The following is a 16,552-nucleotide window of genomic DNA, read 5'->3' as shown; positions in this document are numbered from 1 at the left end:
ACAGCCCACTCTTCAGGATTAAGAGGCTATTTATTGGCTCAACAAAAATATCTGATATAAGGTTTGGCTTTTGTTTCTGTGATTTTATTACTCAGTTCTAACATTTCTATTTGAATCTTCTTCATGTATTCTACTTTGTCGATATGTTCCCTCTGATATTAATTTCAATTTTGTCTGATTGCTTGTTCAAACATTGTATAATAGCTGCTTTAAATACTTCATCATATATTTCCAACATCTGTGCTTATTGGTCTTGGTGTATATTTATTGTTTTTTTCATTTTTTCATTTTTTCTTTCTTTCTTTCTTTCTTTCTTTCTTTCTTTCTTTCTTTCTTTCTTTCTTTCTTTCTTTCTTTCTTTCTTTCTTTCTTTCTTTCTTTTCTTTGGCTGCATTTGGGTCTTCATTGCTGCATGCAGGCTTTTCTCTAGTTGTGGTGAACAGAACAGGGACTACTCCTCATTGAGGTAAGCAGGCTTCTCAGTGCAGTGACTTCTCTTGTTGCAGGAATCAGGCTCTAGTCATGTGAGTTTTAGTAGCTGTGGCACATGGACTCAGTAGTTGTGGCACACAGGCTCTAGAGCACAGGCTTAATAATTGTGGTGCATGGGCTTAGTTGCTCTGCAGCATGTTCAGGGCTCAAACTCATGTTCTCTGCATTGGCAGGCAGATTTTAAACCACTGCCCTACCAGGGAAATTCTGGCTTTGGTGTCTATTGATTGCCTTTTCTCCTGCAAGCTGAGATTCTCTTGATTCTTTATACACTGAGTAATTTAGGGTTGTATCCTTGTATCCTTGACATTTTGAATAGTATGCTCTGTGTCTTGTTTAAATGATATTTTATATTGATAATTTTGTTTCACCAGGTAATCAACACAGTTGGGTTCAAGAAACAAATTTCAACCAGTAATCTGTTTGTTGTGCTCTCAATGTCAGTTCCATGCTCACTGCCTTTGTTATTCATATCAGTCCCACGTGTGCACCAGACAGCAGCAAGTCTGGAATGTGAGCAATGATCTATCTCTTAGTTCCATATTCAAACATTTAGTATGTTGTTTAGGTTAATATCCATGTATGTTCAGTTCAATGGTGAAACCATGAGTTTATTCACAACTTTATGCAGTCGCTTTTCTGAGTTCCTCTCTGTCTGGGATCACCCTGGTATTTTCCAGTGACTCGGGCTTCCATATTGGTCCTTTAGCCAGAAAGCTGAGGCTTTATTTACCTTGCTCTGTCACACACTTCCTGCTAGTATTCCCACCTCTGGGGGCAAGCATAGTAAAGGCAGAGACAGCAATAGTGGTTTATCCCATTCTTTGGGGACCATAGTTCCTCAAACTGGAAACCGCTTCCTATGAGTTTCTTCCAGTCTGCCTTGCCTTCATTATTGTCATCACTACTTTCCATGCAATTAAATTTACCTGGGGTTTGGGATGAGAGAGAATAGAAAAAGGGGGGAAATAGGAAAAGAAAATATGGGGATTTATCCCACTATTACTGAATATTAAGATACCATTTTCCAGCTCCTCAAGTCAGAACTAAAGAGCATCTTTTTGCATACCAATTGATCTGTACCATTTTCTTAGATTCTGCAAATATGCATTAATATACATTTGTTTTTCTCTTTCTGACTTATTTCACTTTGTTTGACAGACTCTAGGTTCATCCATGTCTCTACAAATGATCCAATTTCATTCCTTTTTATGGCTGAGTAATATTCCATTCCAAATAACCACATCTTCCTCATCCATTTGTCTGTTGATGGACATTTAGGTTGCTGGGCAGAAATAGAGACAAAGATGTAGAGAATAGATATATGGACACCAAGAGGGAAAGCAGGGACAGGGAGGGGTGGTTGGGGTGGGATGAATTGGGAGATTGGGATTGCCATATATACATTACTAATAAGAAATATATATATATATATATATCAAATTGTACTCTTTATATGCAGTTTATTGTATGTCAATTATATCTCAATAGAGTTCTTTAAAAAATAAATAAAGAGAATCTCCTGGAGTGCTTTTTGCCTGAAACAATATGCACTTTCAGATTTTAGGCAACCTTAAGTCCAGGCAGGTGAATACCCAAATGGGAAAATAGTAAAATCACCACCAGCTAGTGGTACTTCATATTCTCTTCTTCCTCAATCCACCTGTTACTATACACTTGTCAGAGTCCTCAAATTATTTTTCCTCTGCATTCTATTCAGGTTTTATAGCACTTCTCAGGGGAAGAACCAGAGTAAGTGTACTCTATCTTACACAGAACCAGAAGCTGTTTAGTGATTTTAAATGCTTTTGATTAATAACTGATTAGAATGGCTCTGCTTAAAATGTTCATATCTTTCTCAAGTGGTTATTTTTGTCAAAATAAATTTTAACACCAATCTAATGGAATCTTTACCTATCAGGTGTTTGCCTGATTTAGTCATCATGATGCCTTTCTGTCACATACACATTTTTTATTTAATTATAAAAACTGTATATTATCATTGAATTATTAAAACTAAAACATATTGAATATGTAGTTTGAGTTATTTACCTTCTCAGCACTTGATGTGTATTAGCTCATTAATTTACAAAGCAAGCCTATGTAATAAATGTTACCCTAAATTTATAGATGTGGATGTTTAACCACAGGAAAACTTGCTTAGAAGTTTGCAAAGAATGACCCAGCTAAGAGGTACCATCAGATTCAGAATCTAAATATCAGCTAAGTCTCCATAGTCCTTCTTCTTAACCAGTATATTGCACTGCTTTTCACACATACAGTGGATACTATGTAGTACATTATGAGTTAGTGGTGTCCACCTCAAGTTTCATATAGTGAAATCCTAATTCCCAGGACCTTGCAATGTGACCATATTACTATATTTGAAAACAGGGACTTTACAGACATGGATAAAGTTAAAATGGGGTCATATGAATTGGCCTTAATCCAATAAGAATGATGTCCATCCAAGAAGAGGAAATTTGGACACAAACATGGGCAGAGAGAAGATGGTGTAAAAAAAAGTGCAGAAGACAGCCATCTACAAGTCAAAGAGAAAAGCCTGGACATATTCTTCCCTCATAGTTTCTCAGAAGGAACAAATTCTGCCAACACCTTAACCTTGAACTTCTAGCCTCCAGAACTGTGAGAAAACAAATTTCCTTGTTTAAAAACCTCCCAGTCTGTTTATTATCTCAGCCCTAACAAGCAAACAGTAGTATAAACTTGATTCTCAAAACACTTAAGAAAGTGATTCAACTATCAAAAATACTCAATAAATATGTGTTGGCCTATTAAGATTTGACTCATTTAGATAAATTGAGGTAGGCAGATGATCAATTTAATTTATATTTTAAGAAGATATTTGTGAACATAATTTTCATATTTCAAGCTAAAAGCTAGTTCTCTAAAGTAAGAATTAGATAAGAGGAGAACATTTGAGGGAGGAGATTGGACTCTACCAATATAGGCAAAAAGACACAAGCTAAAGAGCTAGAGGGACAGCAGGTACAGATGCCCAAGATTTAAATTAGTTTTTGTAATTGAAGTATAGTTGATTTTCAATGTTGCATTAGATTCTGGTGTACAGCAAAGTTATTCATTTACACATATATACATATTCTTTTTATATTCTTTTCCATTATGGTTTATTATAGGATACAAAATATAGTTCCTTGTGCTATACAGTAGGGCTTTGTTACTTATCTATGTTATTTATATTAGTTTGTATCTGCTAATCTCAAATTCCTAATTTATCCCCCCCACGCTCTTTCCTTTTTGGTAACCATAAGTTTGTCATCTATGTCTCAGAGTCTGTTTCTGTTTCATAAATAAGTTCATTTGTGTCATATTTTAGATTCCACATATATATGATATCATATGATATTTGTCTTTCTCTCTGTGACTTACTTTGCTTAGTATGATAATCTCTAGGTCCATCCATGCTGCAGCTAGTGACATTATTTCATTCATTTTATGGCTTAGTAGCATTGCATTGTGTGTGTGTATTGTTTCCGTGTCTTGGCTATTATAAAATAGTGCTGCTATGAACACTGGGGTACACGTATCTTTTCAAACGAGAGTTTTCTCTGGATATATGCCCAGGAATGGGATTGCTGGATCATATGGCAACTCTATTTTTAGTTATTTTTAAGGAAACTCCATACTGTTTTCCATAGTGGCTGCACCAATTTACATTCCCACCAACAGCATAGGAGGGTTTCCTTTTATCTGCACACTCTCCAGCATTTGTCATTTGTAGACTTTTTAATGATGGCCATTCTGTCTGGTGTGAGGTGGTACCTCATTGCAATGTTGATTTGCATTTCCCTAATAATTAACAATGATGAGTATCTTTTCATGTGCCTAGTGGACATTTGTATGTCTTCTTTGTTTATGTCTGTTTAGGTCTTTGGCCCATTTTTTAACTGGGTTTTTTGTTCTTTTGTTATTGAGTTGTATGAGCTGTTTGTATATTTTGGAAATTAAGTCCTTGTCAGTCACATTGCTTGGAAATATGTTCTGCCAGTCTGTAGGTTGTCTTTTTGTTTTGTTTGTGGTTTCCTTTGCTGTGCAAAACTTGTAAGTTTGATTGGGTCCCACTTGTTTATTTTTGCTTCTATTTCTATTGCATTGAGAGATGGACCTAAGAAAACATTGGTCTAGGTGTCATGTCTTATATTTAAGCCATTAAGCCATTTAGAGTTTATTTTTGTGTATGGTGTGTGGGTGTGTTCTAACATCATTGATTTACATGAGGCTGTTCAGCTTTCCCAACACCACTTGCTGAAGAGATTATCTTTTCTCCATTTTATACTCCTGCCTTCTTTGTTGAAGATTAATTGACTGTAGATTTGTGGGTTTATTAATTGGCTGTCTATTCTGTTCCATTGATCCATGTATCTGTTTTTCTGCCAATACCATGCTGTTTTGATTACTGTAGCTTTGTAGTATTATCTGCTTCCTGGATGGTTATGCCTCCAGCTTGTGCTTTTCCCTCAGGATTATTTCAGCAATTCTGGGTCTTTTGTGGTTCCATATAAATCTTGAATTATTTATTCTATTTCTGTGGAAAATGTCATGGATTATTTGATATGGATGACATTAAATCTGTAGATTGTTTTGGGTAGCATGGCCATTTTAATAATACAAATTTTTCCAATCAAAGAACATGAGGCATCTTTCCATTTCTTTGAATCATTTTCAACTTCCTTTATCAATGTTTTATAGTTCTTGGCATATAAGTCTTTCTCCACCTTGGTCAGGTTTATTCTTAATATTTTATTTATTTGATGAGATTTTAAAAGGAATTTTTATTTTTCCCTTTCTGATATTTCTTCTTAGAAATGCAAGGGATTACTGTGTGTTAATCTTGTATCCTGTTACCTTGCTGAATTCATGTATCAGTTCTAGCAATTTTTGTGTGGAGGCTTTAGGGTTTTCTCTATATAGTATCATGTCATCTGCATATAATGATAATTTTACTTCACTTTCAATTTGGATTTTTTTTTCTTGTCTAATTGCTATTTTTTATTGGTGATAGTGGGCATCCTTTGTTCCAGATGTTAGCGGGGAGGCTTTCAGCATTTCTCTGTGGAGTGTTAAGTTGCCTTTGGGTATGTCATAAATAGCTTTCATTATGTTGAGATATGTTTCCTCTATACTCACTTTGGTAAGAGTTTTTTTTATCATAAATGGATGTTGAATTTTACTTTAAATGCTTTTTCTGCATCTATTGAGATGATCATGAGGTTTCGGTCTTTTTGTTATTGTTGTTGATGTGGTATATCACATTGATTGGTTTGCATATGTTGAACCACACTTGTGACCCTGGGACAAATCCAAATTGATCCTGGTGCATAATCTTTCTTATGTGCTGCTGGATTTGATTTGCTAACTTTTTGTTGTGTCATTTCCATGTCAATGAAATATCTTTTCCCAGCCACTTACTTTCAAGCTCTTTGTCCTTGACTCTGAAATGTGTCTCTTGTAGGCAGAAAACTGTATGTTTTTTTTTTTCCCTTTATCTTCCACTCTATGTCTTTTGATTGGAGCACTTAGTCTATTGACATTTAAGCTAATTATTAATAGATAAATACTTATTGCTATTTTAAACCTTGCTTTCCAGGTGATTTTGTATTTCTTCTTTATTCCTACTTCTTTTTGTTTTCCTATTGTGGTTTGATGGTTTTCTTTGGATTATTTTGGGTTCTTTTTGGTTTTTGTGAAATTACTGTATGTTTTTGATTTGTGGTCACCCCGTTTCTCAAGTATGTTAACCCATTACTATATCTACTTGCTTTAGACTGGTACTCATATTGGCTCAAACACATTCTAAAAAAAAAAAAAAATCTATGTTTTCTTACTCTCTTCCCCCACATTTTATAATTTTCATGTCCTCTTTTACATCTGCATCTTTTCTTTTTCTGTTCCTTGTAGTTATCAACACTTTACCTAAAATATTCTTTTTTCATTAAAAAAAAATTGTGTACTATCTTCCTTAAGTGATCTACATTCCAATACTTTTATCTTCTCTTCAGAGAAGATCTTTCAATATTTTCTTAAGATAGGTTTAGTATTAATGTATCCTTTTCTTAAGAACTTTTATTGAGATACAGTTAACAGACAATAAACAGCATATATTTGGAGTGTACAATTTAATATCTCAATCTCCATATTCATTGCTGCCCAACCCTCTCCACTTTCCCCATTTGGTGTCCATATGTTTGTTCTCTACATCTGTGTCTCTATTTCTACCTTGCATTTCCTCTTTCATAGTTGTTAGCATTTGCCTTATGTATTGAGATGCTCCTATATTGGGTGCATGTATATTTATAATTGTTATCTCCTCTTCTTCAATTGATCCCTTGATCTTTAGGTAATGTCCTTTCTTGTCTCTTGTAACATTTTTTTATTTTAAAGTCTATTTTATCTGATATGAGTATTGTTACTCCAACTTTCTTCTGATTTCCATTTGTAGGGAATATCTTTTTCCATTCCCTCACTTTCAGTCTGTATGTGTCCCTAGGTCTAAAGTGGGTCTCTTGGAGACAGCATATATATGGGTCTTGCTTTTGTATCCACTCAGCCAGTCTGTGTCTTTTGGTTGGTTCATTTAATACATTTACATTCAAGGTAATTCTTGATATGGATGTTCCTATTACCATGCTCTTAATTGTTTCATTTGTTTTTGTAGGTCCTTTTCTTCTCTTAAGTTTCCCGCTTAGAGAAGTTCCTTTAGCATTTGTTGTAGGGCTGATTTGGTGGTGCTGAATTCTCTTAGCTGTTGCTTGTCTGTAAACCTTTTGATTTCTCCATCAAATCTGAATGAGATCCTTGCTGGGGAGAGTACTCTTTGTTGTAGGTTCTTCCCTTGCATCACTTGAAATGTATCATGCCACTCCCTTCTGGCTTGCAGAGTTTCTGCTGAGAAATCAGCTGTTAACCTTATAGGAGTTCCCTTGTATGTTGTTTGTTGTTCTTCCCTTGTTGCTTTTAAGAACTTTTCTCTGTTTTTGTCAATTTGATGACTATATGTCTTGGTGTGTTTCTCCTTGGGTTTATCCTGCCTGGGATTCTCTGCACTTCCTGGACTTGGGTAGCTATTTCCTTTCCCATGTTAGGGAAGTTTTCAACTATAATCTCTTCCAATATTTTATTGGGTCCTTTCTCTCTCTCTTCTCCTTCTGGGACCCCTATAATGCGAATGTTGGTGCATTTAACATTGTTTCAGAGGTCTCTTAGGCTGTCTTCAGTTCTTTTCATTCTTTTTTCTTTACTCTTTTCCACACTAGTGATTATCACCATTCTGTCCTCCAGCTCATTTATTTGCCCTTCTGCCTCAGTTAACCTGCTATTGGTTCCTTCCAGTGTATTTTTCATTTCAGTTATTGTGTTGCATATCTCCTTGTTTGCTCTTTAATTCTTCTAGGTCTTTGGTAAGCTTTTCTTGCAACTTTTCTATCTTTGCATCCAGTCTTTTTTCAAAGTCCTGGATCATCTTCACCATCATTATTCTGAATTCCTTTTCTGGAAGGGTGCCTATCTCCTCTTCATTTAGTTGTTTTTCTGGCATTTTACCCTGTCCCTTCATCTGGAACAAAGTCTTTTGCCTTTTCATTTTCTCTATTTTTCTGTGGCTGTGGTTTTCAGTTCCACAAGACAAGATAATCCTGCTACTGCTTGATACTGTGATCTGCCGTCTTGTAGAAGAAGCTATCTAGGAAGCTTGTGCATGCTTCCTGATGGGAGGGACTGATGGTGGGCTGGGATGGGTGGGCAGAGCTCAGTAAGTGGTATTGATGTATTCTTTTAGCTCTTACTTGTTTGAGAAATTATTTCTCTGTCTTCCTATTCTAAATGATAATCTTGCTGGGTAGAGTATCCTGGGTTGCAAGTTTTTCCTTTTCAGGACTGTAAATATATATTGCCATTCCCTTCTGGCCTGCAGCATTTCTGTTGAGAAATCAGCCAATAGCTTTGGGGGTTCCCTGGTAATTAACTTTTTTTTCTCTTGCTGCCATTAAAATCCTCTATTTATCTTTAACTTTTGCCATTTTAATTTATACTATATGTTGGTGTATGGCTGTTTGGGTTCATCTTGTTTGGGACCCTCTGTGCTTCTTGTACCTGGGCAATTGTTTCCTTCTTAGCTTTGGGGAGTTTTCAAACATAATTTCTTCAATATATTTTCAATCCCATTTTCTCTTTCTCCTCCTTCTGGGATCTCTATTATACATAGATTGGAATGCTTTATATTATCCCATAGGTCTCATACATTGCTTTTATTTCATTTTTTTTATTCATATTTCTCTTTTCTGTTCTGATTGGGTGATTTCCATGATTATATCTTCCAGATCACTTATTCATTCTTCTACATTATTCAGTTTGCTATTTATTGCCTTTAGCTCAGCTTTTCTCTTGGCAAATGAATTTTTTAAAAATTTTAATTGGCTCATCTTTATAATTTCTAGTTCCCTGTTACAGTAATCTGCATGGCCTTTCTTAATTCCTTAAGTATTTTCATTACCTCTTTTCACTGTTTGTTCTTTCAGGGGAATTTTCTTTATCTTTTAATTGAGAATGAACTCTCTGCATCTTTATTTTGCTTATATTTTCTGACTCCATGAATTTATCTACTGTGGTCTTAAAGGGCTGCTTTTATGTCAGAGTGTCCCTGTGTAGCCTCCATGAGTCTAATATTTTTGGTGCAAGGGATGTTTTTAGTATGGATTCCTGCCACATCTTCCCTCAGTGTGTATTGGCCATTACCCCCTTGATAGTGGATATGATTGCTGTGGTGACCAGAGCCTGCACTGGATGTGGGTTGGGGCCTCCTCTTTGTTCTGTAGTTGTCACATCCCTGTTGGGGTTCAGGCCTGGTCCCCAGTTGTTTGAGTAGACATCCCCAGATCTGTCTCTGAATTGCAGTGTCAGATAGGCAGGACTGCTGCACTCCCACTGGGAGAGGAGTCACTGAGTATCCTTAAATTTGAGATAGGTCTATCACCTTTTTTCTGGCATCTAAACACTTAGTGCTGAAAATCCAAGTGTGTTATTATACATAGATTTTCTTTCTTTCTTTTTTTTTTGCACAGTTTAAATACACCAGGCTTTCTTGAGAACTTTTTAATCAGCTTAAGATCTACTGCATTTGTCATTTAAAATTTAACTGTCTTCTATAAAACTAAATGATTTTTTTAGTAACACTTTGGTGTGGTTGCTCATTCCTAAAAGATATGGATAGAGAAAATGGAACACAAGATTTTGGGTTGTAGAATAAATTTCTGAACATGTGGACTGAGGCTCAAGGGGAATGTTGGCTGCATATTATGAAAATTAGGTCTGATTGCTTGCTCTAACATGATGGGGAGAAGCAAACCTTCCACATTTATGTAGCTTTTTTTCCCTTTTTTTTCTGTGAAAATTAGCTATTATGCAAGGTACTAAAAAAATTAAAGGTAGAGTACCTCTGTAAAAGATGAAAACTTAAGCATAACCACCCCCATCCCTATCATAGATACTGACTGACATCAACAAAGGATATAAGCAAAGAGGAAAAATGTGTAACAAATGAAGAACTGGGAAATAGTGTTTTTCACTGATGCACCATATATGTCAAATTATTGTTATTGGATATAGCATATATGAGGCTCTATTAGAAGAGAAGACTGATAATAAATCTCAAAGGAGAAGAAAACCCTGCTTTCTTAATAAAAAAAAATACAAAGGAACCATAATGTTGTAAGAAGTGATCCAGAAAGAAACCCAGAAGGACTTCAAAATCTGGAGGCCAAGGCATGTAAGAAAGGGGGAGGAACAGGAAATAAATGTATAGCATGTAAATACTGTGCTATCTCATCTGCCTGGGATCAAGAAAACATTAAACCAGCTACTTTAAAATGGAAATGGGCAAGTAAGGTCACACCACAATGGGGCAGCAGGTACATAGCAGCTCTTGCTCATAATATAGCAAGGTTCTTCTTTGTTGTTATGGACAGGGATACAGGAAAGAAAAGGGCATAACCATAGCTAATGCTATGAGTTTGAAGCCTAGACAAACAGAAATTGAATTGCACATTGAGTAGAAGAATGGTATGAAAGAGAGAAGAAAATGTGTCAAGAATGAATGCTTCTTGTAGTAAGGCCGAGTAACTGGCTTTCCTTCCTCCATCAATCCATCCTGTTTAACTTCAAATGAACTGACATATCAACAAACTGGTGATGAAAAATTTTATCTACAAATCCCTCTGTTTTACAACAGCAAAGAAGATTCCAAGAGCATTTCTGAGGAAAGATAAGGGAGAAAATAAAAATTAGTTCACCCTAATAGGAAAAGCATACCCTATTTGGGAAAAATATCTGTTATGGATAGTATCTTTACTCAAAGAAAACTTAACAATAATAATATCCCAGTAAGTGGCCTGTCAAAATATTTTGCCACAAACAAGAAATTAGTCACATACACAGGAGAAAAAGACATATTTTTAAAATAAAAACATGGTTAAAAATAAAAATAAAGTTTATAGACTACTTTGTGATTTATTCAAATATATTGACTTTGAGAAAGTTTGGAAAAATAGGTGATAAGATTATTGACTATGATAGACAATCAGCTATTGTGTAAGTTGGAATCTCAAAAGGCTAATAATTGAATAGGGTTTTAAAATATTACAATGGAAGCAGTAATTTATAAAACTATTGTCAAGATATAGTGAACAGTGAGCAGAGATATTGATTATGAACAATTGATCTTGCTAAAGAAATCTCCAGAATAGATGAGACAAATAGAGAGACAAAAATCATAAAGTCAATCATTCTGAGCTGAAAAGTGACTTAAAATGATCGAGAATAATATAAACTAGAAAAAAAGGGGAAAAGGAAATTATTTAACTTTCACTTAGTAATTTTGATTTAAAAAAGAACAGGATAAAAGAAAATCTACTACAGAGCTGGAAATAGGATATTGAACTTTAAATTTACCTATCAATAGACAAACCAATATCTTGTTTTCCACTTGTCCTTAGGTTGGATGACCCATTAAGCACGGAGGTGATATAGCACTTTGCTGAGGAAGATACCTGAAGTTGGAAAAAGAACCTGTTATAGAAGGGGTATCTAATTTTAGGCTGCTACAACAAATACAGAAAATAAAATTAAGAGGAAGCTCCATCATGACCCAGCAATTAATTTCTCTGAACTTCTTATTCCCATTAATCCCTTTATATTTTTTCACTACGAATACCAACACTTACATATGCCAGCACTACCAGCAACCCAGCAGAGGCTGGAAAAAACTACATGCTGAGGAACCACTGATGATAAGTAAATCAAAGAACAAAGGGAACCAAACCAGAACCCTTCAATTAGAGAAGTAGTCTCTGGATTAAGCCAAAGCCTTAATCTGGCAGAAATAAAATAGTAGCAGTGCTAATCCTAGAGGCTGGGAGTCTTCCAATTTCCTTGAGAAAGACCATTTCCTGACATCTGTTCCTGATCTTTGAATTCCAAAGGGAAGTTTGCCTACAAAGCAAAACTTTATTCCCGTGAGTGAAACATTTCCATATGCCCTTGTAGCAACATTTTATGTTTCAAATAGGGAGGAAAAGATAATTTCCCTGTGAAAATAAAAAGGTGCTTGGGGTAGTTTTTACACAGTACACACAACTAGTAATTTTTAAACATTTCACCACTGGATGTGTCTAGAGCTGAGCCAGCTGAACGGCAACACCCTCAAAAGAAGAAACATGCATATACTTCCACTGCTGATGACCCAAGGCTTGTCCAAGATCCTGACATTTTATTCCTTTGATTTCATGAACTCTTCAATGGCATTGTATAAATTGTCTTGTATCGAAATCAGTCAGCATCAGTTTCTGTGAGTTTCAGTTAATCCAATCTTGAATACCTTGAATAAAAGATGTTGGTACCAGGCTCATTATTGGAGGGGATTGGAGTATGTGCTAATCACATTGTGACTATAGGGGCGAAGTTTAATTGTGACTATAGGGACAAAGATGGAAGATTGACAGAAACATGTAGGTGTTTAGGAAAATTGAAAATATTTTCCTTAGATTTTTGTGATGTGGATGAACAATTCTCCATAATTTCCTATGAGCAAGTATAATCTGCTTTTTCCTACTTTGATTCTGCATTTTGGATTCCAGGTTATTTTCAATTTTAATTTTGGTCACTGATTGAGGGATGATGAGAAGTGGAAAGTAGAATTTGCTCAGAATCCTTTTAGCAGTGGTTAAAATAAGAACTTGATAAATTCACACCTTAAAGCCCTCAACTCAAAAGGAAGAAAACTCAGGGAATTTATGCACCTCAGGGAATTGATACAGCTGAATAAACCACTTTGCTCAGGTACAACTGTTGGGTTACGACTGTAAAAATGAAATTCTATAGGATTCTTATATAAACAATAGGGAGTTTATGAGGAAAGAGTGGGATCCTTAAAAATAAATAAAATGGCAATAACAGAGATAGGTTGGAAATTCTGAAGAAATACATCCCTCTGGCAGCAGTTTTAAAACATGGCCCCCCATTCTTTGACTTTTCTACCATTGAGATATGAGGTCCATATCCTCTCCAAGCAAACCTGAACCCTGAGAATATCTGACTTGAATGTGACCTAGAAGTTAATACCGTGCTAGTTTCAAGGTCTCAGCCTTAGGAAAGTTACCGCTTCCACTTCCTCTCTCTGTGTTTCTTTTGGAAACCATATCACAAGGAAGCCCAAACTAGCCCACGTAGAAAGATCACATGGAGTGGCCTTGGGTAAAGCTTCTGATCAACAGTTATCATCAAATCCCTATAGGTGAGTGAAGACACATCCAGATAATTTCAGCTCCCAGATGTTGTCACTTCCAGCCTTCAAAACCTACCCCAATTAGACTTCAGAGATCATAAAGCAGAGATAGTTCATCCTCAGTATAATTTTTACAATTTCTGACCCACAGAATCTATAGTGTAATAAAGTGGTTGCTTTATACCACAAAGTTTTTAGTCATTTGCTAGGCAGCAATATTAACTGAAACACACAAAAATCTCTACATAACAGCCTCTTGCAGTCTTATATTAAACTTTATTGCCATAAGTGAGTAATAATCCATAAGAAAATGTATGTTTTCTCCTATGTTAAGAAAACTCTGCAGACAATCTGAAGGTGCTTAACAACAACAAACCTAAAATTAATACCAGACAGAATATATTGCTATGTGTGCAACAACTCACCTGCGATACTATACAGTTCAACAAGCAGCTACAACTCAATGCCAGATTGACTACACAAACGTGAACCAGTCATGGCCAAGGCTAGCTGACACTTTAGCCAAATGCAAAGGAAAGAATTTTAAAGCATTAGGAAGCATGATTTTTATGAATTCTGTACTATAGACATGATATTTTGCCTAGCAGCTGCCTCACTCTTGTACACTATTAAAATCCAGTAGATATATGTTTTTTTCTGTTGCAAGGAAATATCCTGGGATCTTTCAAAATTGCTTTGTCTTTCCTCCTATTTTCATTAGGAATGATGAATTTTCCAAGTTGGTCAGGATGGAAGGTTGATGGGTTTAATTATTGTTAACTTAAGCAGGGGATGATTTTAATTGTGACTATTGTTCTACATATAGCTCTTGGTACATGATGTACATCTTTCATCCTAACAAACACATATTTCTCCTTTACAGTGCATAGGGACCACCCAAAGCCAAACTAGCTCACTACTGTGGGAGGACTATATGAATAATTTTTCTGCCACTTTATTTCTGCCACAATCTAAGCTGTAGAAATTTTGGTCCTCTGGAGCCCTCATTCTAAAACATCAGACAGGTTTACTATGTCAATAATAAAATTCTGAAAGGACTGAGTAAGCACAAGTATTAAGTTCCCTACAAACTTTTCAAAAATATATGGATGATGATGGCAGGAAATAAATCTCACAAAAAATACAGGACAGAGTTACCTCATTGAAGTTCCTAAGAATAGACTGGTGTGGGCTGGACTTATATATGCATCCAAAAGTGAAGACAAAGCCTATGTCTTCTTTGACTAAAAATGACACATAATACAGCTTAGTAGGATGATACCATATTTGGATGTCCTTCTTCCATTTACTAGATAAACACAAGTGTTTTATGATTTTAATGAAGGTCATCTATAGTAGATGATTCTAAGATGATTCTCAATGACCACTGCCTCTTGATATTTAAGTTCTTTATAATCCCATCTCCTTGAGTGTGAATTGGATCTAATGACTTGCTTCCAATAAATAGAACATGGCAAAATTGATGGGATATCACTTCAATGATTAAGTGACAAAAAATGTTCTGGCTTCCTTCTTGCTCTCTCACCTGTTCACTCTGATGAGGCCAGCTACAATGTTATAAGTGGCTGTTTGAAGAGATCCACATGTCAAAACACTAAGGGAGGCCTCTGGCCAACATCCAGAAAATAATTAAGACCCTCAGTCCAACAGCCTTCAAGAAATTAACTGTTACCAACAGCCACTTGAGTGAGCTTAGAAGAAAATTCTCACTCTATTTGACCCTTGAGATGAAACAGTAGCCCTGAACAACACCTTGCTTCAGCAGCATGAAAGATGTTGAACTAAAGTACATAGCTAAGTTGTTTCCATATTCCTGATCCATAAAAATTGTGAGATAAGTGTTTGTTGTTTTAACCCACTAAGTTTTAGAGTAATTTTTAAAATGTAATAACTGTGTATTAATATACCACATAAGAAGGTCTAGTGATTTGGTTTTTCTGCCCAAGCACCTTATTACAAATTTTGTATTTAATAAATCTGCAGCAGACTAGTCTATAACATAACACCTGGTCCAAACCTACAGCAGGGCAGTGGAACAGAGGACCCTGAAATTAGGATTCATTTAACAAGGACCTGTTGTTTTTTGAGAAAGATCTCCTGGTCATAAAGAAGCACATGACCATTGGTCTTGAATGGTATCAGTGTCTAGAAGTTTTCTGAACTTCCTAGGTAAGTACATACAACAACATCCCATCAGAAAATAGCTCCAAAAAGAACCTGAAGATGCAAATAGTTATACAGACTTAACTCTAGTGCCCCCTCATGCATTAGATTATGATTTAATGATATAAGGACCAGTTGATGAAGATAAGAATTTTAAGCCTTATTTAGAGATGGTATCACACAGTATGGTAATGCCAACCATATGTATTTTGCAGCAGTGTTAAAACCCTTCTCAGTGATTAACAGTTAATAGAGAAAAGAAAAAAAAAAAACTTACTATTGGCAGATCTTAAAAAACTCCCTTATTTTTCAACTTGCCTGGAACAGAGAGATGGACTTAGGTCAAGTTACTGTCAATGATTCTTAGACAGTAACTTATGGTCTAAAAGGGTACCTAAAAAAGGACTTTGAATATCAATATTAGAGTATCTTGTGACAAGGAGTTTTGGTGAAAGAACATGTGGCTGAAGATCTAAAAATAGACTTAAGAGCAGTGCTATGAAATTGTTGGTTTGCAACAGATTATTAGACTTAACAGAACAGACCAAAACAAGAAACTGGTCTTTCACTACAGATTTCTTGAAAAATACTGGCCTAGATATTGAAATTATTTGTACCCTTCACCAAAAGGCTGCAACTGCAAAATAGTCTCTCTAAATTCAGAAGCCCAAGATGAGCCTCTTTGCATGTCCACAAGCCTTCTTTTCCACCCAGGCCAATGCTCACACAATAAGACTGAGAAACAAAGTGGGTAAAGGAGCAGATATGGTATAGATTCACAGGTTTAACTTATGGAATTTTCTCTCACCAGGCTTTGTTGTTATCCTTCTTGCTAAGAACAACTTTGAATCCATGAGATGACACCACGTATTAGGGGCCCAGACAGCTCTCTGGTCATAGGTTGATTACATGTGACCCTTTCTATCATGAAGGGACAAAGATTTGTCCTTACCAAATAGACAATCTATATTTGAAGTTACTTTTCCTGCTGCTGTCAATATCATTCATCCATGAAATTACTCAATGCTTTATACTCTGCATCCAACCAAGGAACCAATTCAA

This window comes from Hippopotamus amphibius, chromosome 7 (assembly GCF_030028045.1).
Source record: "Hippopotamus amphibius kiboko isolate mHipAmp2 chromosome 7, mHipAmp2.hap2, whole genome shotgun sequence".
Lineage (NCBI taxonomy): Eukaryota > Metazoa > Chordata > Mammalia > Artiodactyla > Hippopotamidae > Hippopotamus > Hippopotamus amphibius.
Note: the sequence above shows the minus strand (reverse complement) of the source record.